The 23818-nt window shown below is 49.1% G+C and overlaps 1 protein-coding gene across 3 annotated transcripts in view; it reads left to right on the plus strand.

Annotated features, from left to right (window-relative positions):
* The first annotated feature begins 5774 nt into the window (after nucleotides 1-5774).
* PAK4 (p21 (RAC1) activated kinase 4) overlaps nucleotides 5775-23818 on the plus strand; it is a 37233-nt gene continuing 19189 nt past the window's right edge. For all 3 annotated transcript variants that reach the window (XM_016222366.2, XM_016222371.2, XM_016222370.2), the window contains exon 1: nucleotides 5775-5853. The gene's annotated coding sequence lies outside the window, so the exon portion shown is untranslated. The remainder of the gene's footprint in view (nucleotides 5854-23818) is intronic.

Below are 23818 nucleotides of genomic sequence, written 5' to 3' on the forward strand. Positions count from 1 at the left end.
CATTTGGCAATAGATGCAAATATTGATGGATCATGTTGTACGTCTAAAACTAACACAGTGTTATATGTCAAGTATATCTCAATTTTTAAAAAGAAAGAAAATACTATCATACGATACAGGTGAGTTTGTAACCTGTTTTCCTTTCCCACCTAAATTAACGTGGGTATAATATCATCTCCATTCTGTTTTTTGGTGTTTTGTGTTTTGTTTTGTTTTTCATTTTAAAAAATAAACGTTATTTTTGAAACAGTTTTAGATTTCCAGAAAAGTTTCAAAGATAGTACAGAGTTCCCATAAACCCCACACCATTTCCCCTGTTATTAAAATCTTCACCTTAGTGAATACATTTGTTACCATTAAGGAACCACTATTGATATATTATTATTTACTAAAGTCCATACTTCATTCTACTGCATCTGAAAAATGTTTAAATGTAACTCTATTGAGATGTAATTTAGTACAATGAACTTCGCTCTTTGAAAGTGTACACTTTGAGTTTTAACAGATGTGCATTCCCATGAAACCACCACCCCAATGAAGGTTCAGAATATTTCCATCACCCCACTTTCCCTCCTGTCCCTTTGCCGTTAATCTTCCCCTCTGTCCCCCAGCCACAGGCAATGACCAATCTGCTCCCTGTCACTATAGATTTGCCTTTTCCAGACGCTATCAGTGGAATCAGATAGCACGCAAGCCTTCAAGATTGGCTGCTTTCACTGAGCCTAATGCATTTGTAATCCACCCATGTTGCCCGGCTTATCAATAGTTCCTTTTATTGCTGAGTAGTGTCCCGTGAAATGGATCTGCTGCAATGTATTTATCTGTTAACCAGTTCAAGGACATTTGGGGTTGTTTCCAGTTTGGGACAATTATGAAAACAACTGCTTTGTCCACCCTTGCATATATTTTCATTTCTCTTGAGTAAATACTTAGGGGTGGGATTACTGGGTCCTGTGACTTCCTCATTCTGTGGCTGTGTGGGTGTATTTCATGGCATGTTTTGAGCTTTGCCATCACCTTATTTTATGTTATATTATTTATTTGTTCATGTGTTTATTTGTTCGTGTTCATTTTGAGCATTTGTTCTCTGAGAAAGAAGGGAAATAGGGGCCTAGACTCTGAAGCCAGGCTGCCTGTGTGACTTTAGAGAATTTACTTGACCTCTCTGTGCTTCAGTTTGCACATTTGTTGAATGGACATAACAATAGTGCATAGGGCTGTTGCGGAAATTAAATGAAGTTGTAAAGGGCCTGATATATAGAAAATACTGTTTGGAGTTATCATTATTCAACATGTTTGGTACACAGATGGCATTCAATGAATACATTTATTGAATGAATTTGAGCCGTCTCGTCAGCTTTGAAGTCAGACCTCCTAGTTAAAATTCCAGCAAAGCTGCTCAGAGGTGGTGGGACTTTGCTCCACTTCGCACCCTACTCCCATGCCTCAGTTTCCTCACCTGTTAAATGGGGCTAAGGATCCTATCTTCTAGATAAGTGAGGAGGATTAGGTAAGATCATATAGTGTTTAGAGAGGCTGCAAAAATGGAAGCAACCTAAGTGTGTAAGGATAGGGGAATTGTTAGGTATAGTATAATACACCATTAAAAAACAATGGTGATTTAGAAAATTCTTACTAAAAAGGAACACCTAATGATGACTAGCTGCTCATTTGCACCTCTGTCTGTCTTTCCCTTTAAGAACAATTTCTAGAAGTAGAATTGCTCTATCAAAGGGTGGGCAGCCTTGTTAAGTCTTTTGATGGATATTGCCAAAAGCCTGCCCCAGATCAGTGGCACACGTGGGGTATGAGAGTGGCTGTTATCTAGTATTTCATCAGCACTGATTATAATATCTAAAAAATATTTTTAAGAGATGAAAAAAGGGGATCTTTTTGATAGTGTTAAAGAACAAAATTCAACCAAATAAATTTGAGGATCTAATGGGCTTTGTTAAGTGATTCATGAATGAAGCAGCACCCCATCTAGCAACTAGAAGGGAACTCTGAGGAGCTGGAAGATTTCAATAGGCAGAAGGAGGGTGGAACTAAGAAAAGAGTGGGTTTTTTCAGGCAAGGTCACCCTCACCTTCCCTTAGGGGAAGGCAGGGAGGTCTTATCAGGCAGATTACCTCAGTAGTGTTGATCAAGAAATTCCTGACTGATTGGTTTAAAACTCCACTCACGGCAGAAGCTGGAACTGCAATTAGGTTAGTTATTAAGTTTTGTTTTGGTGACTGGTTTAGCAAAAGTGACTCCATTTTGTCTCGCTCTTTCTTTCTTCCTTTCTATCTTTCTTTCTTTTTCTTTCTCTTAACAATACCCATTTCATTAGTTTCTTGTTCGCCAACTCCATTTTTTCTTATCTTTTGTTTGTATTTTTAGTTTTTGTTCATCTCCTTTGCCTATTTTTCTATTGTATGTTTGCCTTTCATATTGATTTTTAAATGCTCTTCACATATGGTGAACAGAAAGCTTTGCTTGCCATTCATATATTGTCACTCCTCTTTTTCCTTCATGTATTGAAATGTATCATTTTTATTAAGCCAAATCTGCCTCACTTTCCTTTTCTGTTTCTATCCTTTGGGGGTCACCTTCTCACCACCACCTTTAGAACCTTTCTCTGTAGAAGGCTCTTTGGGGCTGATTTTTTCTCCCAGAACCCCAAAGTAAGAGAGCCTGATCACCCATCCTGGGTAAGCCCTTGGAGCAGGTCTGTCTCTGGGCTTGTTCCAGGGGTCTGATCTCTGACTGAGATCCCCAAATAAATTACAAGGGCACTTCCTTAAAAGTGGGTACTAGAGCCTAATGCCTTGCAATTTGTGCAGGGCATTGAAGAGGCAAAGGCTGCACCTGGCCCTCCTCCCATCACTGTGACCCGAATAAAGTGTTGTCATTTCAGTTACTAGCCTTGTTTTTTGTTTTTCTTTTTTTAAAAGCGTGCAAAACCAAGAATGTTTAATGCTGGCAAGGATACTTTAAAGGGCACATTTCCTCTGAATGCTGGTGGGAGTGCAAACTGGATCCCTGTAACACAATTGGGCGATGTGCGCTCCTGACCGTGGGGAGGCAGCAGAGGGCAGTTAGCGAGCACCTGGGAGTCAGCTGGGGATGAGCCCCATTAGCTTGTGCGACTTTAGCAAATGAAATTACTTCTGTAAGCCTCAGTTTCCTCTGTGAAACAGGGATAGTCAGAGTCCGTTCAAATTGCATGGCCTAGAACCATGCATAGAAATGCTGGAAACATGGAAACTGTCACTATTATTAAATGTTAAAGACGTACGTTTCTTCTGACCCAGCAGTTCCATTTGTGGTAATCTATTCAAAGGAAATAATAATAACTATTATTATTTTAATTTTAGTTTATTGATTTGAAAGAGAGGGAGAGAGAGAGAGATTTTGTTCCACTTATTTATGCATTCATTGGTTGCTTCTTGTATGTGCCCTGACTGGGGATCGAACCTGCAACCTTGGCATATTGGGATGATACTCTAACCAACTGAGCCATATCTGGCCAGGGCCAAAGGAAATAATTATTGATGTGCACAAATATTTGGATGCTTGGATTTATTTATGGGGGGAGGGGAGATTATTTATAGCAGCAAAATATCACAGCTTAGAAGGTCAACAACAAAAAGTGGTTGAATAAACTAGAGTTCATTGATAGAATGGAATCCTACAGGGCCATTAAAACTAGTGGTCGCTCTGGCCCAGTTGCTCAGCTGGTTGGAGCCTCCTCCTGTGCACCAAAAGGTTGGTGTCCCATTCCCGGTCAGGGCACCCATCTAGGTGATATTTTGATCCCGGTTGGGGTGTGCATATGGGAGGCAGCCACAGATGTTTCTCTCTCACATCTCACATGGATGTTTCCCTCTCTCTCTCTTTCTCTTTCTCTCTCTCTCTATCAAGATCAATGAAGGCATATCCTCAGGTGAGGATTGAAAAACCCCCCAAAAATTAAAACTAATGGTTTTGAAGAATATTTAATGGCATGGGAAGATACTGGTGATATAATCTTGTTTTAAAAAGATGCAAAATTCTTTACTATTTTCCCTTTTTTATATGTTTTTAATTTTTCAATTATAGTTGACATCCATTATTATATTAGTTTTAGGTGTACAGCATAGTGGTTAGACATTCCTATAACTCACCAAGTGATCCCTTCCATGCATAGTTATTGCAATATTATTAACTATATTCCTTATGCTGTACTTTACATCCCCATGACTATTTTCTAACTTACAATATGTGCTTCTTAATGTCTCCACCTTTTTCACCCAGTCCCCCAACCCCACTCCCATCTGGCAACCATCAATTTGTTCTCTGTAAAAAGACACAAAATTCTTTATAAATGTGTTTTTGGTTTTTTTAAAAAATGTAGTTTAAAATACAGGAAAAAAAATGACTCATCATGCAATCATTCATTCATTCATTCATTCATTCATTCAGTGCTTCTGTAGACACTAATTAAATGCCTATCATGTGCTAGATAGTGTACTGGGGCAGGGGAGATGCACTAAACACGTAAGAGTATTTCTGAAGAGATGGAATTACAATTCATCCAACCATCCATTCAACAAATGTTTATTGAGCATCTAATCTACATGCCAATAATGCCAGTGCACTGGGCATACACAGTGAACAAAAACACAAAAATCCATGCTCTCATGGGGCTGACATTCCAGCAGGGGAGACGACCAAAAACCAATAACTACACATAGCTAATTATCCAGTATGTTAAAGGTGATTTGAGCAACGGAAAATAAGAAAAAACAGGCACCGTAAGGGATTTACTAGCACGTGAGAGGGATGTTTGCTGCTGTAGTCAGGGTGGAGAGGAACAGTCCCACTGATGAGGTGACATTTAAGTAAAACTCTGAATGAGGGGAGGGAAGGAGCCTTAAGAATACCTGGGGGGGAAGAGTGTATTCCAGCCAGAGGAACAGCCAATGCAAAGACCTTGAAGTGGGAAAGCACCTGATATTTTCCTGGAAGAGCAAAGTCCTGAAGCCCAGTGAATGAAATCATAAAGACGTTGTCCGAGTTTAGTTTATAAATTTCTGGTGTGGAGTTTTGTTGTTTTTGTATTTTCGTGTGTGTGTGTGTGTGTGTGTGTATACATATACATATATATAATAAATTAATTACTATTAAAAACTAATTTAAAAGATTAAGATCAAATAGTATCTTGGTTCCAGGTAAAGTTCCTGGACTCAGACAAACCGTCGTCCAAAACTCACTATTTACTTCCTGTAATCCCAAACCAGCTATTTCCCACTCTGAGCCTCAGTTTCTTTATCTGTGAAATGGTCATCAACCATGCAATCGGGCTGTAGTGCGCATTCAGCAAGACAATGCAAATAAAGCACTTGGCTGGGTGTCTGGCAGGTAGTAAACGCTTAGCAATTGTGGCTGGTCCATTACTGCCTTCCACCCCCTAACGTCTTTCCGGGGAAGGTGGGAATCACTGTTACAGGAGGAGAGTCACTTCCCCTTGAAGGACTCGAGTAGGCTGGGAGCCAGCTTTCCCGCACCCTTTCCAAATTTCCCAATCCCCGCTTGGCATTTTCCGCCCGAAGGTCTCCGATTGGACAATCTGCACCAATCAGAGGCTGGAGCGGGCGCTGGCCGCCCTTCAGCTCCGCCCCCGAGCGGGCCCTGCCCCCTGCCCGGTCAGCCCTGTTGCTATGGAGACAGGTGGGCGGCGAAGGGGGAAAGCCCCGGATGTTCGTTGGGGATTCAACATGGCGGCTGCAGTGGCCGCGGTGGCGGCGGCTCAAGAGAGCTGAGGGCGACGCGAGGGCGCGGAGTTCCGGGCCAAGCAACTAGGCCGCGAGCGATTGCAGTGCCGAGCCGGTAGGATAAGCGGTCTGGCCTGGGTATTGGTGTAGGTTGGGCGATGGCGGTGAGAGAGGGTTAACACAAGTAGGGGGCGGGGCCGGGGGGTCAAAGTTCATTCGTGGAGGGTAGGGTCGCACGGGGGGGTTGTCGTAAGTCAACGCGGAGGGGGGGAGATAGTGCAGAGGAGGTCAAAGGTCAAACTAACGAAGGGGGCGTGGCCAAGGGGCGCGCAAAGTTTGAAATTTGAAGTGGGGGCGTGTTAGAGGGGGTTGCGGCGAGTGTCAAAAAAGGGGGGGGTCGGAATTAATCATTTGAGGAGTGGGTCCGCCTCCGATGGCCAGAGATCACAACTTTGGGGGCGTTGGGTGGGAAGGTTAAGGCAGCAGCCGGCGGATCGGATGAATGAGATTTTGGTTGGGGGGCATCTTTTATGGGATCGAAGGTGGGCGTGGCCAAAGGGGACCCAGCAGAATCTGATGGCCGGACAGATCGTGTTCTCAGGAATCAAAAGTTAACACCCAGATGAGACATATTACCGGTAGGACATCCAAGAGAGATCAAAGGTGATTTTTGGTGGGGGAGAGGGGAGCCCCCTTCTGCAAATAATGAAAATAATAGCAAACACTCATAAAGCATTATGTGTCAGGCCGTGCTCTAAACAAATAATTATATATTGAATCCTGACAACAACCTTACGGGGCTGGGGCTATTACTAAGAGGCTAAGTGACTTGCCCAGGGTCACCTGATGAGGAAGTCGTGCAGCTGGGATTCAGTTCTGGAGATCTGGGCTCCGAGTTCTATGCTTTACTGCCTCTTAAATAATCATAGTATTGGTTAATATTTAATGAGAGTTAACACTGTGCTCAGTGCCCTGTGTGCCTGTTCTTAATATACCACAATCCTGTAAAGTGGGTACGAAATAGAACCACTTTACAGACAGAAAAAGTGAGGTTCAGAGAGCTCCTGCTAAGTGATAGAGGCAGAGTCCAGGATGGGCCTGAATCCCAGAGCTCCGACCCCTGGTGACTGCATTGTAGATTGCTGAAGGTCTGTTTCTGGGCATGGCTGGGCCACTCCCTGAGCAGGAAAGGATTGTCTGTTTGGCCTCCATGGAAGGGTGTGATCTGGGAGGAGAGGTTCCCCTGGGCCTATGGGATGGGGTGTTTGTGGGTGGCCCAGAGCCCAAGTGTGTCGAATGGGCTCTGGCTGGGAGGGTGTCCTTGGGTGGTACCCTGTACAAAGTTGGGTATTCTCTGTACTTAAAACCCCAAGCTCTCATCATGGTCCTCAGTCACTCCCACCTCATTTCCTGTTGCTCTCCCCATCCCTCGCCTCAGTCCAACCACATTGGCCTCTGCTGTTCTTCAGCTCTAGGCTTACTCCTTCCTCCAGGTCTTGGACCTTCCTGTTCTCTGTCCCTGGAATCCTTTCCCCACCCTGCCCCCTCTCACTCATCTGTCACTCACTCACAGCCCTACCAGGACCACCCAGCTCTCTCTGCCCTCAGACACTTTCACAGTTGTTTTCTCCCCAGCCCTCACTCCTTACTCGGTCCTTACCTTGTGGGTTTTCAGTCTCTCCCACTAGAATGTGAGCCCCTCATTGGGCAGGAATTGCTCCTTCCCTGAATCCCCACTTGAAGCGCTGCCTGGCCTGCAGAGGATGCAGAAGATAGGAGTTGAATGTTGGGTACTGTGCTGGGTGCTGGGACAGCAGCAGTGGACAAGACACATGGAGCCCCTGGGGCTCTCAGTGTTCCTTGGTGGGAGCAGACTGGACCCAGAACTCTAGCTGGTGATACAGGGCTACATCTCTACCAGCAGAGACATAATCTATAAGGACCTGTTCAGGGTGCAAGGAAAATGCCCCGACCCTGGACCCCAACCTAGGCTGAGGACTGTGTCCCTGGGTCTATCCTCTGAGTAAGTTCTGAAGGATGAGTAGGAATGATGAAAAATGGCAAGCTAGGCAGAAGGAAAAGTCCTGTTTGTGAGTGGAGCTCAGGGGATGGGTACAGAGGTGAGGGCTTGTAGGTCACATGTAGCCTGTGTGAGACCACTAGGATGCCTGGCCTGGGTGAGGGGTGGAACAGGGGTGGATGAGTAGCTTCCCGTGTCTGTGGAGCTGTGAGGCATTACTGGGGAGTAGTTCAGAGAGCGGACGCTGCAACAAGGATGCTGCATTCACACCCCACTCCATTACTCATGGGGTGTGTAGCCGTGGGCAGGTTGCTTACCTTTTCTGGGCCTCAGTTTCCTCTTCTGCAAAATGGGCCTAGTGATAGGATTGCTGTGAGGATACGTAGTGTACAGTGTGCCCAAGGCCTGGCACATAGTAGGTGCTGTGTATGTACTAATCTTGATCCTGCTGCTGCTCCTGCTACCTAGGGAGGGCCCCAGAGATGGTGGAGGGTCTCTCCACCTGCCTCCTGGCTTTCTCTGGTAGTTACCCCACCCCTGGCTCTGGCAGGGTCACTGAGTGGGTAGACTCTGCAGGCAGCCTTGTGAGGCCAGCCCAGCCTCGGGCCCTTTCGTGCAAGCTCACTCAGCATCTCAGGGCTCCGCACAGGGAAGGAGAGGTGGGGCTTGGCACTGAAGACCCACATTCTGGTCCCTGCCCTGCCACTTACCAGCCATGGGACCTTGGGCAAGAGATTTCTTAATGTGCCAGTTTTGTTCCTTATGATACATTTTAGACTATCAAAAAAAGTAGCCAGTCTTGTTCCTTCTGATACTTTTTCTGATACATTTTAGACTATCGAAAAAAGTAGAGTTTTAAATATACCAAAACACCTACATCTCCAGCATCCGGCCTGCGACAGACAGTTAAAGGCTCCATCCTCTGCCCACCCCTCTCAGCCGTATCAGTGATAGCTTCTGTACTAGAATTTGGTGTATAGCATTTCTTTGCAGGCTGTCATACTTTTGCTGTCCTTGACTGTATACACAAATAATAAAGCAATAGCTCTCAACCCCAGCTGCACATTGCTGCGTATTGCAGTCACCTAGAGAGCTTTCAGAATGCAGATGCCCAGGCCTGCCATAGAGATTCTGGCCCCGGTTCTTGGTCCGGGATGGAGCTGGCAGCAGCAGAGGTTCCCATGACCAGGGCTGACCACCCCTGTTTCACAGGTCACATAAATGGGATCATGATAAGCAATCTGCTTCTAGGCAACATTAGGCTGTGGGTATTTCTCTGTGTGGATGTGTGTAGGTCTAGGGCAGTCATTCCTTTTCCTTGCTGTTGAGTGTTTCTTTTTGTGATTTTGGTGGCCATCGAAGTGGTTTCCAGTTGGGACTGTAATAAGCAGCGCTGCAGTGAACCTTCTAGAAGGTGTTTCCTTTTATACTGTATAGGTCCAGAGTCTTTCTTGGGCAGATGTCTTGCTGGCTTTCCAAATTGCTTTCCTAAATGCTTCTACCAGTGTTCCCACAGGACCTGAGGGTTCCCTTCGCTCCACATCCTGCTTTGGGCAAGTTAGTGGCCCTTGCTAAAATGATTACTCAGCCAGGAGATGGTAGGTTTTGTCGCCTCCCAGGATGGTGGGGAACAGTTGGAGAGATGGTTCCTGTGATGGGCTTAGATGGGGCCTGACACGCACCATTGAGCCCCAGAGGACTTCAACCTTTGCCTGCTAGGGCCTCTAGGGCAGTGACTGCAACTTTGACCCAACTGTCCTTGGGGGGCTTCTCCCAGGCTGACAGTTGGGGAAGGAAACTATACTGACTTGAACCTCCTCAGGAAGGATCAGGGAGGAAGAAGGCAAAGCTTGGAAAGGGAAGGGCAAGGCCTTGCTACACTCATTTGTCTGACCATTGGTCCCAGGGGTGACCAGCACAGCCACTGGCCCATCTCTCTTTCCCTGGCCCATTGTATTATAGTACAACAGGCAGCAACAGCCCAGAGTGGTCAGGGCTGGCATAGGGGAGGCACAGGGACTGTAGCAGTCCAGACAGAGCAGGTGCCTGACCCAGCCTGGGCAGTCATCGCACACTTTTTGGAAGAAACATCTGATCAGTGAGAGTGAGCCAGGCCTAAAACGATGGAAAGTATAAGATAGTTAGTGAGTACTGAAAGTGCAAAGGCCCTGAGTTCCAAATTAGTTTGGGACGGTCAGATCCCATCAATGAGGCCAGAGTGGCAGAGTAGGCAGTGAGGCGGGGGAGGTGGAGAGGATGCGGCAGGTAGCAGGGGCTTTCAGGCTGAGGAAAGGATGGGTTTCATGTTGTGTGTAGTGGAGAGTCACTGGAGGCTTTAAGCAATGTCTGGTTTCCTTTTATAAAGATGCTCAGGCTGCCCTATGGGGAACAGATCATGTGGGCAGCGGCAGGGAGACCCAAGGGGAGGCTGCTGTGACAGTCCAGCAGAAGAGGGGGCAGGATGAGGGTGGAAGTAATGGAGGAGGGTCCTGTGTGCTGGCCAGGACTATGAGTACTCTACCCACATGAGCTCATTCATCTTCACAACAGCTTGCAAGGCAGGTACTGTCATCTTCCCCATGTTAGAGATGAAGAAACTGAGACCCAGAGAGGTACGTGACTTGTCTAAGGTCACACAGCAGGCAAGTGACAGAGGCTGGACTTGAACGCCACACCTTCAGGCTCCAGAGTCACTGCTTTTTGCAGTTACCTCCAGTGGTTTGGAAGTGGTTGTGACAAGACAAGGCCACTTCTTGTCCACTCAGTTCTTACTCAGGCTGCCCTTTAGATGGAAGCTCCTTCGGGGCCTGTTCAACCTACATAGTTTCTGGACGCTGGGTCCCTACCTCCCTCAGGGGCCCCCACAATCTCTTCCCTTTTTTGTCTATCACCTTACCCCTCCTTGTCCTGCTGGCTCGCAGTGAGCCAGACTTCCTGGCCAGACGCTGCTCGGGGTGTCCCCAGCAGCTGTTTCTCCCATCAGCCGAGCTGGGTGGCCACAGATGCAGCCAGCAGGAAGCAGTCTCCTTCCAAGGCACAGTTAGGGTAATGGGACCCTTCCCGCCCCAGCCACCCATCCGGGGCTGGGGCTTATTGTCTGCCAGCTGCCTTGGCCCACAAGAAGGGTGGGGGTGGGGGTTCAGAAAGGGAACTTTCCTAAGTCCCAGGGGAGCCAGCTGTGGTAGATGGGACAAGCTACCACTCACTGTAGCCTGTCCCATGGGGCCCTCTGGTCCTGCCCTGACCTTCCCCAGGGTGTGAGGCAACTTCCCTGCCAGGGCCACACAGACCACACGCCTCCTTCAGCCTGACCCGCTTTCCCCAGCTGGGGGCCCCTGAGGAAGAGACGTTTGTAACCTGTTGGGAGGATTGGAGATCAGACCATAAAGTGCTTAACACGCTTCCTGGCACACGGCGAGCTGGTGGTAAGTGGCCTCCTCTGGCTGCAGCCTCCTGCTCTCCTGCTCCCTGCTCACCAGGTGCTGGATGCCTTCTTTATGACCATCATCACCCTGCCACCACCCGCAGACCCTGAGGCAGAGGTGTTATTAACCTCATTTCTCTTTTCCTGCATTTTAATGTTAAGGAAGCACATTTTTGCTCCATGTGCTTGTATTACCTGTTCTCCTAACTAATCACTGAAACACAGCCCAGCGCAGAAGGGCCCAGTGATGAGGACAACTCTTTCCTACTAGGCTGGTGGTCCCCGTTCCCAGTCTCTTCTCTGTCTTGTGATGCTGGTTCCCGCATGTTCTCCCTGCTTTGTTTTGACTCCAGTGGAGCCGGTGTCCCATGTTTGTGTTCTGTCCTGCCCCCTTGCACTTTTCACTCTTAAGTTCTGTGTCAGGACCGAGTGCTTCCTTGTTCTCGCTGTGTCTGTCATGTTCCGTGGCATGCACATGTCCCGCAGATGGCCATTCCGGCCCTTCCGGGCTTTCCCTCCTCTGAGCAGGGCTGCACGTGCCTGCGAGCACAGCTGTGGACTCACGTCTGCAGTTGGGCTGGGGCTGGGATGAGCTCCGGGAGCTCCGCGATGGTGTTCCCGCCTGCCTGAGAGCACGTGCCTGTTTACACCCCCACCCTCAGTGGTTGATGGCACCAAGGTTTCCTCACATGCTGGCCATGTGGACAGGGTGTCATCCGATGCTTCAAACTCTGCCTGTCAGATAGGTACCAAATGGCCCTTGTCGTGGCTCTGATTTTAATATGAGGAAAGTGGAGCTTCTTTGCATTCATTGAAAACCATCTGAGCTTCTGTCTGTGGGAGCTGTCTATTTATGATATTGTTACTTTCCCTGAGAAGTGGAAACTGAGGCACAGATTGGAAACCCCACAGCAAGTAAGTGGCAGATCCAAGACGTGAACCCAGCCTTACCTGGCTCCAATTTGGAGCTCTTAACCTGTCTGACACAGAGGAGGGCATGGACTCTGGAGCCAGCTTTGCCACTACTGGCTTTGTGATCCCAGACAAGTCACTTCCCCTCTCTGTGCCTCAGTGTCCTCATCTGTGAAATGGATGTTAATGGTACCTCTTATAGGGTTGTCTTGAGGTTATAAATGCATAGCATCAGGCAGAATGCATAGCAAGTGCTCAAAGACTGTTAGCTGCTAGCATTAGTGCTCAGTGTTAGTCTATATTGTTAGTGGTCACAGAAAGTACTATTCTTTCTGTGAACTAACTTATTGAATCTTCCCAGCACCCCCAAGTTGTGGGTGTTACTATCCCTCTGTCAGAGGGGAAGAAATTGAGAACTTGAGAGACTTGCCTGGGGTCACAGCCAGCAGGGCTGGGATTTGGCCCCAGGCTGCTGGCTGCCCAGTCTGGCGCCAACCACTATGGCACACCACCTCTGCCACCCCCTTAACTAAGTCTCCCTCCCGCCCCTCTATTGTGTCCTCAGTCCAGGCAGGCTGCAGCAGAACTTTGAAGGGGAACACCTTGACAGGTGGGGTCACCAGGCAGGGTCCCCATACAGAGCCTCCCTCTTGGGCCCTCCCTACTTCCTCCCTGGTGCCCCGGCCTGGAAACTCCTGATAATGCGGCATTGTGTTACGGTTTCGGCTGGCTTCCCCAGTCTGGTTTCAGCCACTCCCACACCAGGGAAGTGGCCTGCTGTCCTGGGCCTCCTCCCCCGCGCCCCTGCTCCCCCTGCCCTTCCCTCCTCGGTCAGCGCTGGGAATGGGGAGAAAGTAGGACAGTGCAGGAGGGCAGGGCTCTTCTATATATCAGCCCCCAGGTGAGGACCCTCATGGGAGTTTTGCCCCCCTCTCCTTAGGAACCCCTCCTCTGCTGCCTGCAGGGCCCTCCATAGCCCTGTTTCCCCTTCCCCCACACTTCCATGGCACCTTGGCCCCAGGTCACTTGACTCTGAAGTGCCAAATAGACACACATACAGAAGTCAGTTTGATAGAGAAGGGCAAGGTGAACGGACACTTCCCCCCTACACCAAGGTGAGGGCAGATTGCTCAGCGTCCTAGAAGCCCCGATCACCCTCTTGGTCACAACTCCAATAGTGATCACTCCCCTGATCCTGGGGGTTACCATGTTCCTGCTTTTCCGGGTGGCATTTACCAGGTATCCATCCCTGAATTCTAGAGGGCCACCTTGCCTGCTTTTGAACTTCACGTAAATGGGACCCTTTGCGTGTCTGTGCTTGTATCTGTCTTCTTTCACCCTCTGTCCACATGGTCGCGTGTGCTGGCAGTTCGTCCACCCTCATTGCTGCTTAGCATTCTGTGCTGTGAACAAACCATACTTAGTTGTCTGTCTCCGACCATGCAGGTGCGAGCGCCCTTTGAATGTGCCTGCTGGTGTGTGTGCACGCGTTTCTCCAGGGAACAGGTGCAGGGCGCGTGGCTCGGGTCAGAGGGCAGGGCATCGTCACCTTTGGTGGAACTGCCACTCAGCTTTCCAGAGTGCTTGCACCTCTGTACGTGCCCAGCAACTGCTCTACATCCTCACCAGCACTTGGTTTGTCAGACTTTTGAATTGACCTTGAAACATTTTATACTCTGTTCTTCTGCAAAACTAACACATGCTTGTTACTGAGATGAGTCCCTTGTGTCATTTTCTCCTCTCTGTGTTCCCACCCAGGCGGGCTCTTACCTGTCCTACCAATTGGAGTCAAGTGCTTATTCCCCGGATAAGCCCTGTGCTGGGGCCCGGGACAGGGCTGGTAGGGGACACAGACCTTGACCAAAGAGTGACACAGAGATAGGCAAAAAGCCCCCATCTGCCCTCAGTGACCTTGATGGGTAACAGGCACCCCATCCATCCTATTAATTGGGCCAGGAATCTGGTGTCATCCTGACTCTTCTTGCCCTCTTCCTCTGTGTCCATGGGATCAGGGAAGCCTGTTGCTCTACCCTCAGAATAGACCTGGTGCCTCTCACTCTTCATCATCACCCCAATTCGAGCCACCCTCATCTCCAGCCTGGACCGTTTCAGGGTCTCCTCGCTCCCTTCCCCACTGGCTCCATAGCCTGCTCCCACGGAAGCCAGAGGAACCTAAGTCAGTTCATGACCCTTTCCTGCCGGGGACCCTCCCATAGCTTCTTTTCTCTTGGGAAAAGCCTCCAAGGCCCCACAGGATTCTGGCCCAGCTTTTCTGCTCACATTGCTGTACCATTCCTAGAACATTCCAGGCTGGGGCCTGTCTCAGGGCCTTTGTTCGTGCTGCGCTCTCTGTGACCTGTCCCTCTCTTGCCCCCCACCCTCCCCTGCTTGATTTTCCCTGTAGCACTCATTGCTATTTATGTTACATTATGATTTGTAGTTCTGTTGGTTTATTGTCCCCACTGCCCATAACTTAGCTTCATAACCTAGCTTACTATGTCCCTTGGCTGTATCCTCAGGGCATGTATAGTAATCACTCAATAAATGCTGGTGGACTGAATGTAAATGAATGAATGAATGAGCTATAATAAGCAGTGAGTGTCATTGCCAGAGTGTAGGATTGGGGATCTGCGCTGGGTGCGGAGTACAGGGCAGGCTTCCTGAGCAGGAAATGGCACTTGGTGTTAGCTTAGAGAGCTGGAGGGTAGGGCACTGGAAGCTGAGGGAGCCGCCTGTGAGGGTTCCAGATGGGAGGGTGCAAGGGCACTTGAGGAAATGAAGGAAGACTAGCATCAGTGTTACTTCTCAGGTGGGCTGGATTCAAGTGTTACAGCCACTTGGTCCTCTCCATGTCTCAGTTTCTTTCTCTCTAGAACTGAAGCTGCTCTGGGTGGCCTGGGGCATCTCTGAAGTTCTGCTCCTAACATGCTCCTCCAGTGCCTGGCCTGTGAACTTGAACTTAAACGAGATTGTTTTTTTCTTCCCACAAACACTCTGGAGTGCTTGGCCCTTAATGGCCTCCAGGGACACAATGATGGATAAACAGACCCAATTTGAAGCCTGTCTCTTGGATTCTCAGCCTTCTGAGGCACCCCTGCCTCGAGGCAGGAGAAGGCCTGAAATAACCTTGGGTCTGGGGAGTCCTTATTCCTTAAACCGAATTGAGGATTTGCATGCCCCACGCCCGGTGGGCTGCACAGCACTCCCACACTGTGGCCTCATCCTTCCTGGCATCCCAGAAGGTGGCTGCGACCATCCCATCCGATCTGCTTCACAGATGAGGAGGTTGAGGGTGACACCAGTGGTGTGTGCTTGGCTAATCCTGCAAGCTGGTGCTGAGCAGATGTGGTGGCATCTCCTCATGGCGCTAATTTGCATTTCCCTGGTGGCCAGTCACGTGGAGCAGCTCTCCACATGTCCCTCGCACATCTGGAGCGCCTCTCCTGTGAAGTACCCCTTCATGCCGCGTGCCTGGTTTTCCCTTGGGCTGTCTGCGTGTTTATATTTTTATCTCTTTGAATTAAATCCTAGATTCTGGAGGAGAGCCTTTGTTTCTCAGATGTTATACTACCTTCTCCTGGTCTTCGGCTTGCCTTTTCACTTTTTAAATTGTCTTTTGATGAACAGCAGTGCTTAATTTTAATGTAGTCAAATGTGTCACTCATTTCCTTTTCCTTTATAGTTTTACGGTTCTGCTTTTCACATTTCGTCTATTCGTTCTGGAATTGGTGTGTGTGTGCATGTGTGTGAGGTAGGCATCCCATTTTATATTTTCCACCCGGATCCCCATTTATTAAAAACAGACTGACTCTGCCACTGCGACCTGATCATAAATCATGTCTCTGTAAGTGAGTCTGTTTCTGGGCGCTCCCTTCTTTTCTCGCTCTGTCCTGTTCCCGCAGCAATACCACACTGTCCTAATTTCTGTAGTTATAATAAGTCTAGATATGGGAGGACAAGCCCCCCCACTTGTCTTGGCCATCCTTGGCTGTTTAAAATTGTGTTTAAATATTAGACAAGCACCTGTCACACACACAGAGATGGCATTGAGCCTTGCAGTCCATGAATGTGGTCTATCTCTCCATTTATTTATGTCTTTTCTGAGGTCTCTCAGAAAAGTGTTATGCTTTTCATCACAGTCCCTGCTCACCTCTTATTGGATTTATCCCCAGGTGCTTCATGACATGGCAGGGGGAGCCTGTGCCCTCCTCTCCCATGAGGTGCCTTGCTCCCTAGGTTGGGCCTTGCTGGGTGAGGCTCTCATAGCAATGGCAGGGCCCACCTCCCCCAACCCCTGCTTCCTCCCTAGCACCGCCCTGGGCCCTGGCAGAGGGCAGGCAGGACGCCCGCAGAGGAGGTTGTAATTTTCCTGAATGATTTTAAGGGCTAATTAAAGGTTTTCCTTGACTAATCAGCTTACGTTTAATTAACTGGGAACAGGCTCAGGGATGCGGGAAGCAGCTCTGGTGGGAACTTCTCACAGCGTGGCTAGAAGGAGCCAGGGCTCAGCCCCACCTGGGGGGTGGCAGGACTGGGTATGCCCCACCACCCTGTGGTGGGCTGGCTGGACTTCTCCATGCCTGAGAGAGAAGAGGTGGAGATAGCAGGTGCCCATGAGGTTAGAGTGGGTCCTTCCTGCGTAGGATCCTTCCACAGCTCCCACTGCCCAGGAGGAGGCCAGGACCCAGTCCCTCCTCTGGTCCACAAGGACCTGCCACCTTCTGCTTGCTGGCTGCACTAATGCCTCTTTGTTCAGTGCTCTCACTTCATTTGTTCTTTGGGTCTTGGCCTGAAGGTCACTACCTCTGGGAAGCCATCTCAGGCTGCCCCACCAACCAGAGCTGGTCCAGAGCAGATGATGAGCTCTGCTGTCCCCTTGCCTGCTGTCAGGGCTACTCATTCCATCACTGGTACGTGCTTCTTGAAGGGAGTGCTGGGGCTGGGCCCTGTGGTCCAGCACTCAAGTTGCAGGGAACCCAAGAGGAGAAGTGGTTCAGGACTGGTTCTCCTGAGTGAGGCTGGGAGTGGGTGTTCAGGCCTGGAGGACTGTGCGCTGGCTGAGGCCTTCTCCAAGGAGGCTGCTGATTGGACTGAGGATGTGCTCCTGGGGGTTTGTTGAAGGGGGAGGGGACCTGGAGATGGCCGTGCCAGGCCTGGCTTCATTCCTTGCATTCCTTAGCCTGACCAGACTCCTGGTGGCCCAAGGTGGGGGAGGGTGGGCAGGCAGAGAGGAGCCTCTTGGACGCTGACCCTGTCCCTTTCCATCCCTCCCTTTCCCTCCCCCTGCCTGCCTCATCAGTCTATGTCACTTTGTACCTACCCCCTCCAGGGGCTCAGGCCTGGGTCTATGTATCCAGTCCCCCTTTACCCCCATCCCATACTCACCCTTGGCTACACATTACAGTCACCTGGTAGGGCCTCTATACAGGGGCCCAAGCCCAGACCATTTGAACCCAAATCTCTGGCTGTGGGGCCTGAGTGTTGGTTTTTTTTCTTAAAGCTCCCTGGGTGACTCTAGTGTGACACTGAGCTGGGATGACAGCCACTGGCCTACAGGAATGACAGCAAACATGTATTCGCTTTTGCAATGTTCAGGATGCTTTTCTAAAGGCTTCTGACATGACATGGTTAAGTCATGTCACATTATAGGAAGATATTACTCCCATGTTATGGATGAGGCAACTGAGGCCCAGAGAAGGTTCCTTCTGTCCCTGGCGGTGTAGCCTCTGGTCTGGACTGCATCTCCCTGTCTCCCCCCACCCTCTTTCTTTCTCCTTGTCTCTCTCCCTTCTCCCCACCCTCAATTTCCCCTTTCCTCCCCCCCTGGCAGAAGCCTTCCCAGGCTTCCCTATTTAGAGCCAGGATCCCTCTGAAGCCACAGAAGAGAGCTGGTTTCTGCAGGCCCAGGGCAAGGATGGAAAGGATGCTGATGTCATTGTGTGCCAGCCTCCCTCGATACTCCTGGAGTGGAGGGAGTGGGAGAAGGCACCCACTAAGGTTGTGGGTACTGGGGTCAGCTCTGCAAGCTTTCAGGGAGGACTGTCCAGGCCTGTGAACCCTGATAGATCCTGTGACCCCCAAATCTGGTGTCATCTGTTACCATCACCATTTCAGGCTCCTGTGGAGTGGCTGATGGTTTAATTTCAGCAAAGGTTTATGCTAAGATGTGATAATTGTATTGCAAGAGCCTGTATTATTTGATGGGAATGAGGGGGAATGAAAGCCCAGTGCTCCCATGCTCGGGCAAGAGCAAGCCCCCAGGTTCCCTTCTGCCTTTCCCAGCTCAGGCAGAACTTCCTCTGTGACCTTGGGTCAGTCCCTAAGCCCCAGATGTCTCTGCTTTGGTTCCCACATCTGGAGCAGGAGAGGATTCGCGCTGCCTCCCAGGGTAGCTGGGCGGATTAAGTGAGTCAGTGTGTGACGCTCAGCAGAGGGCTGCCCTTCATTATGTCGTTATGGTTGCTGTTGCCTTGATTACTGGTACAGTTATTAGAGGCAGGTACATGTTTGGATTGAATAGTTAAGATTCACGGGGTGAGTGATCCATAATTCTTTGCTATTATCACTAGGTCACATTTCCTGTTGTATCCTGTTTAAAATCTTTGTGTTATGGAAATGTTCACATACACTCAGAAGGGTGGTCTAATGTTTTCTCCAGATCCCATCACCACCTTCAGCAGCTACCAGTCATGACCAGGGTTTTTCATCTGCACTCACCCCCCACCCCCACCTCCCTGATTATTTCGAAGCAATTTGTAAATATCATATACTTTAGCTATAAATATTTCAGCTTTTCCTCTCATAAGAGATAAGAAATCTTAAAAAAAAAAAAAAAAGCCACAATACCATTGTCACAGGGAAAAAAAGAAACAATAATTCCTTCACATCCTCACGTTTCCTGAATCGCCTGCCACCCTTTCTTTCAGTTTGTCCATTTGCGTTGGAGTGTAGATAAGATCTGTGCTTTTGGATTTGGTTGATGGGCCCCTATGTCTTCTGCAGTCCATAAGATTTCCTCCTTCAGTGCTTTTGTGTGCTTGCTGTTTGGGTCATTTATCTATCAAAAACCCTGGCCTTTTGTCTACACCTGGCTGATGCTTCTTTGTGGTTTCATCTAACTTGTTCCTCTGTCTTCTGTGCTTCCTTGGGACTTCGGTTAGAGACTTGATTATAATCAAGCTGTATTTCTTTCATGGATGGTACGTGCCTGGGTGATTTAAAAAATAAATTTAATTAAGTATTATAAAAAGTGAGCGGATTGAAAAAAAATCTTCAGTTGCTCCTAGTAGGGCTGGTACCCAGATACAGCCAAGTAGGCTGGGGGACCTGAAGGACTGCAGTTTGGGAACTCCTGGACAGAGGGCTCAGTGTTAGCTCCCAGCCTCCAGTGAACCATTGTAATAAATGCACAGCTTTGGGCTCCTACTTTGCTAGGCCTGTAGGGCCCCAGATGAGAACTGTCCCCAACCCCTATCCCCTTCAGCCTGGCTGGTGGTTAAGCCTGAGAGACTAAGACTCTTGCCTGGCTCTGCCCTTGGCCAGCTGGGCCACCCTGGGAACCTTTCTCATCCCTCGCCTGCTTCCTCTTCCAGAACATGATGGGAACTCTACCTCCCTTGGAGGCCTGTGGTCAGGACTCAGTGACCATGCAGAAAAGGGCTGCTGCCTGGCATGCGCTTGGAGCTGCTGTTCTGCATTTAGTGTAGATCTCTCTGACCTCAACTGCACCACTCTACCTTCCAACACTCCCTCCCTGCACCCAGCCTTCTCGAACATCCTGAAATGTACCAGGCGGGCTCCAGGCCTCGGGCCTTTGCAGTGGCTGTTCCCTCCATCTTCACTGCTCTTCCCTAGATCCCCACATGACTCTCTCACTTCCTCTGGTCTTGCTCACATGCCACTCCCCAGACCTCCCTGACCGTACTCTCTGGCCCCTCTCTCACATGTTATATACATTCTTGTTTACTTGTGTATTGTCATATCAGCTCCAAGAAGAGGGATGGTCTTATTCACTGCTGTGTCCCCAGTGCCTAAAACAGTGCCTGGCAACTGAGTGCTTAATAAGGAACCGCTTAATGTGTGAACCAATGAGAGAAGGACCATGGTTAAGTGAGCAGACTGGCACAGGTCAGACTTGCTGTGGAATCCTGACTCTGGTGTACACTGTGTGACCTTGGGCCGGCACGTGTCTGCTCTGAGCCACACATTCCTCCTCTGCAACATGGAGGCGTTAGCAGCACCCTGCTCACTGCCTTATTTTGCACCAGCGTGCTAACCACATATAACGCTTTGTAGCTGTCCTCACTGCTGTCCTATGTCTCCAGCACAGGGCACAAATGAACCAGCCAGGGCTGTCCCTGCCATGGGGACAGTATCAAATCTTAAATAATGCCTTCTAGTTTGTGTGACCAGCTGTGGTGCCCCGGGACAGGCCAAGGACATGGATAGGTGAGTTCCTGTGGCCAGAAAGGCTCCCTGGGGAATGTGACTCAGGCAGGACATAAAAGTGCCAGGATGTGGAGACCTGTGTGTTGTGGCCGAGCCTGAGGGTTCTGGAGCTGGCTGCTTCTAGGCCTTTGTCTTCTTTGCAGGAAGCAGGCAAAGAGCTGCAAGGAGCCAAGGACTGCTGCTGCTCTGATTACAGTAGCAGTTACATCCTGTGTGTGTGTGTGTGTGTGTGTGTGTGTGTGTGTGTGTGTGAGAGAGAGAGAGAGAGAGAGAGAGAGAAAGAGAGAGAGAGAGAGAGAGAGAGAGTCAGTGCACACATGTGTGTGTAGATGAAGCTTCCAGGACTGCTGCTGCTCTGATTACAGTAGCAGTTACAGCCAGTGTGTGTGTGTGTGTGTGTGTGTGTGTGTGTGTGTGTGTGTGTGTGTGTGTGTGTGTGAGAGAGAGAGAGAGAGAGAGAGAGAGAGAGAGAGAGAGTCAGTGCACACATGTGTGTGTAGATGAAGCTTCCAGCTGTCAGAATTGCTATCGCTGGTGTTTCCTGTGTGGGAGTGTTAAAATGACGTGTACACAAAAGTGTATAAAACCTCCCTGTTCAGTTTAATGAATACTTATAAAGCAGACCCCTATCTATCAACAACCAGATCAAGACAAGCATCACCAGTGCCCTAAAAGTCCTCTCCTTCATGTGCTCTTTCTAGCATTATCAGATAAACTCAGCCATCTTTTCTTCGTTTAATTATCTTCTCTTTTTGTGAATTATGAAAGATTTCAGATGTCCTAAGAGAATAGAGAATCACCTGATGAACCCCAAGGGACTGATGCACAGCTAAAAGAGAAAACACTCTTGCCATGGTTAAAGCCCCCCAGATGCCCTTCCCAGGTACCCAGAGCTCGCTGTGGTCCCTCCTGGGCTTCCCTAAATAGCGTACTGGATGGTTCTCCAGGTTTTAAAACTGTGTGTAAATGGTCCCAGGCCGCCAGCACTTGGCTGCAGCTTGCTCTCAATATTTTGCTCTTGAGGTTTCTCTGGGTAGAGAAATGAAGTTCTGTGCCAATAGGGATGCTCACAGTGTGGATCAGAGTCCCCCCCACCCCAGCTAAGTGAAAGTAGGCATTTCCTGGGGAGGGAGCACTGCTGGCTTTGCAGGTTGCCAAATGGTATTCAGTTGCAGGACCCTGATTTGTAAGGGGCTTTCCCTGAGCGCCTGTGAGGTAGGAATGGGGCTCTGTTATTGTCTGGTGTCTGTCTGGAGAAAGCAGAAACCTCCCTTACATGTGGGAATGGATTAGGGGCTTGGATGAGAGGGCTTCTTCCCCTGTCCCCTGTGCCCCTTGGCTTCCCCTGAGGGCCCTGCTTAGTGATCTCATCTAACCTTTCATGGAAAGGCCCTCTGTGTTGGAGATTATTATCAAAAGCTCTGGATCTGGAGACCTGGGTCTGCTACCTACTAGCTGGGTGACCTTGGGCATGTGGCACCCTCAACCCTTTGGCCTGTTTCCCCATTCATAAAATGTAATTGTATAAAGGTTATTTCATCTGTGTAAAGCACTCAAAAGAGAGCTGGCACATAGAAACCTCTTAATGAGTTCTAGCTGTCAGTATTATTGTCATTATTGCCATTCACTCATTCATTTTGTAGATATTCACTGTGTACCTCCTGAGTCCAGCCCTGTGCTGGCTGATGCCTGGGAACAGGCTAGTGACCTGATAGCCCAAGGTCCTACCCGTATGGAACTTGAGGCAGTGACAGCCCAGAGTCACCTTGGGGAAAACACAGTCCAGAGGGTCATAGAAGACTATGGAATTCCAGAAGACTGTGGCAGGCCCCGACTCCAGCCTAGGAAATCAGAAAAGGCTTCCTGAAGGCTTCTTCGCACCTATTCAGGCCCTCTTGGCCCCATCCTCCACAGACAAGGCAGCCAGAGTTACATCTTCCAGATGCAGGCCTCCTGGCTTGCCTGTAGCCTGGCTCCACCATACCCTTGTCCCTCCAGCCAGTAAGCCTCGGCTGAATTTCACATTTCACTTGTGTGATTCTTGACCCTTAGCCCCAAAGGGCAGGGACCACGTTGCACCCCCGCCCCAGCCTGGCCAGCACATGGTGGACACTCATTGGACTTCTGTTGGTGGAATCCATGAATGTGGGAAGGAAGCTGCATGCTGCTGGAGCTGGTGACTGGAGGAGGAGTGTCGGGAAATTAGGCCAAAAGGTGGCAAGAGCCTGGGGAACCTGGAGAGGAGTTGGCTTTAGCTGTGCTCATCCCAGCAGGCTTTCTGCAGGTGAGGGACATCGAGTTTACAAAAGTCTCCCTGACCTCGCAGAAAAATAGGCAGTGACTTTGAAGAGACACTCAGCAGAGAAGGAATTCTGCTTGCTTTTATAACTGTGAAGGATGTACATCCTGCTAAGCAGAAAAAAGCAAATGACAACTAGGCTGAGAGGGGACAGACTTCACCTGTCTGACTGACAAGGAGTTTGCCAACACCCTGGGCTGTGAGGCCCTCACACGAGACAACTTGGCAGCGCTGAGCTTTGCCCACAGTTCCACTTCTGGGCATTTGGCCCACAGGCACACCTGTGAAATGACATCTGCACATGGTTGTCATTGCTGCACCGTTTATAAGAGCTCAAGGCTGGAAACCACCAATGTGGCCTCATGGCAATTGGCCCAGGGCACCTCAGCCCTTCCACACAGGACTGTACTTTGCAGAGATTGAGGCATGGAAAGTTTACTAAGACATATATATTTTTTCTTTAAAATTAAAATAAGGTTTTATTAATAAATAAAAAACATAAAATACAGATGATAAATTATAAATAAATAACTTTAGTAAATATAATATTTTGTTTTTATTTTTTTTATTTTTAAAAATATATCTTTATTGGTTTCAGAGAGAGGAAGGGAGAGGGAGAGAGAGAGATAGAAACAGCAATGATGAGAAGGTCATCATTGATGGGCTGCCTCCTGCACGCCCTGACTGGGGAGGGAGCCCGTCAACCTGGGCATGTGCCCTGACCAGGAATCGAACCACAATCTCCTGGATCCTAGCTTGAAGCTCAACCACACCCGGCCAGGCAATAACACTTTAAAATAATATAAATTGTTAGTATACATGCTGGAAAGTGCATAAAGCATAAATATATAGCATAACCAATTATCATAAAGGGAAGACCCTTATAGGCCTCGCCTCCTCAGGCCCTCCTGCTCCCCTAAACAGTGTATTTTGTCTGGTTTCAGACTTTTTCTAAACAAAATCCTAGGATGTGTTTT

This window comes from Miniopterus natalensis, chromosome 18 (assembly GCF_054644295.1).
Source record: "Miniopterus natalensis isolate mMinNat1 chromosome 18, mMinNat1.hap1, whole genome shotgun sequence".
In the NCBI taxonomy this organism is placed as follows: Eukaryota; Metazoa; Chordata; class Mammalia; order Chiroptera; family Miniopteridae; genus Miniopterus; species Miniopterus natalensis.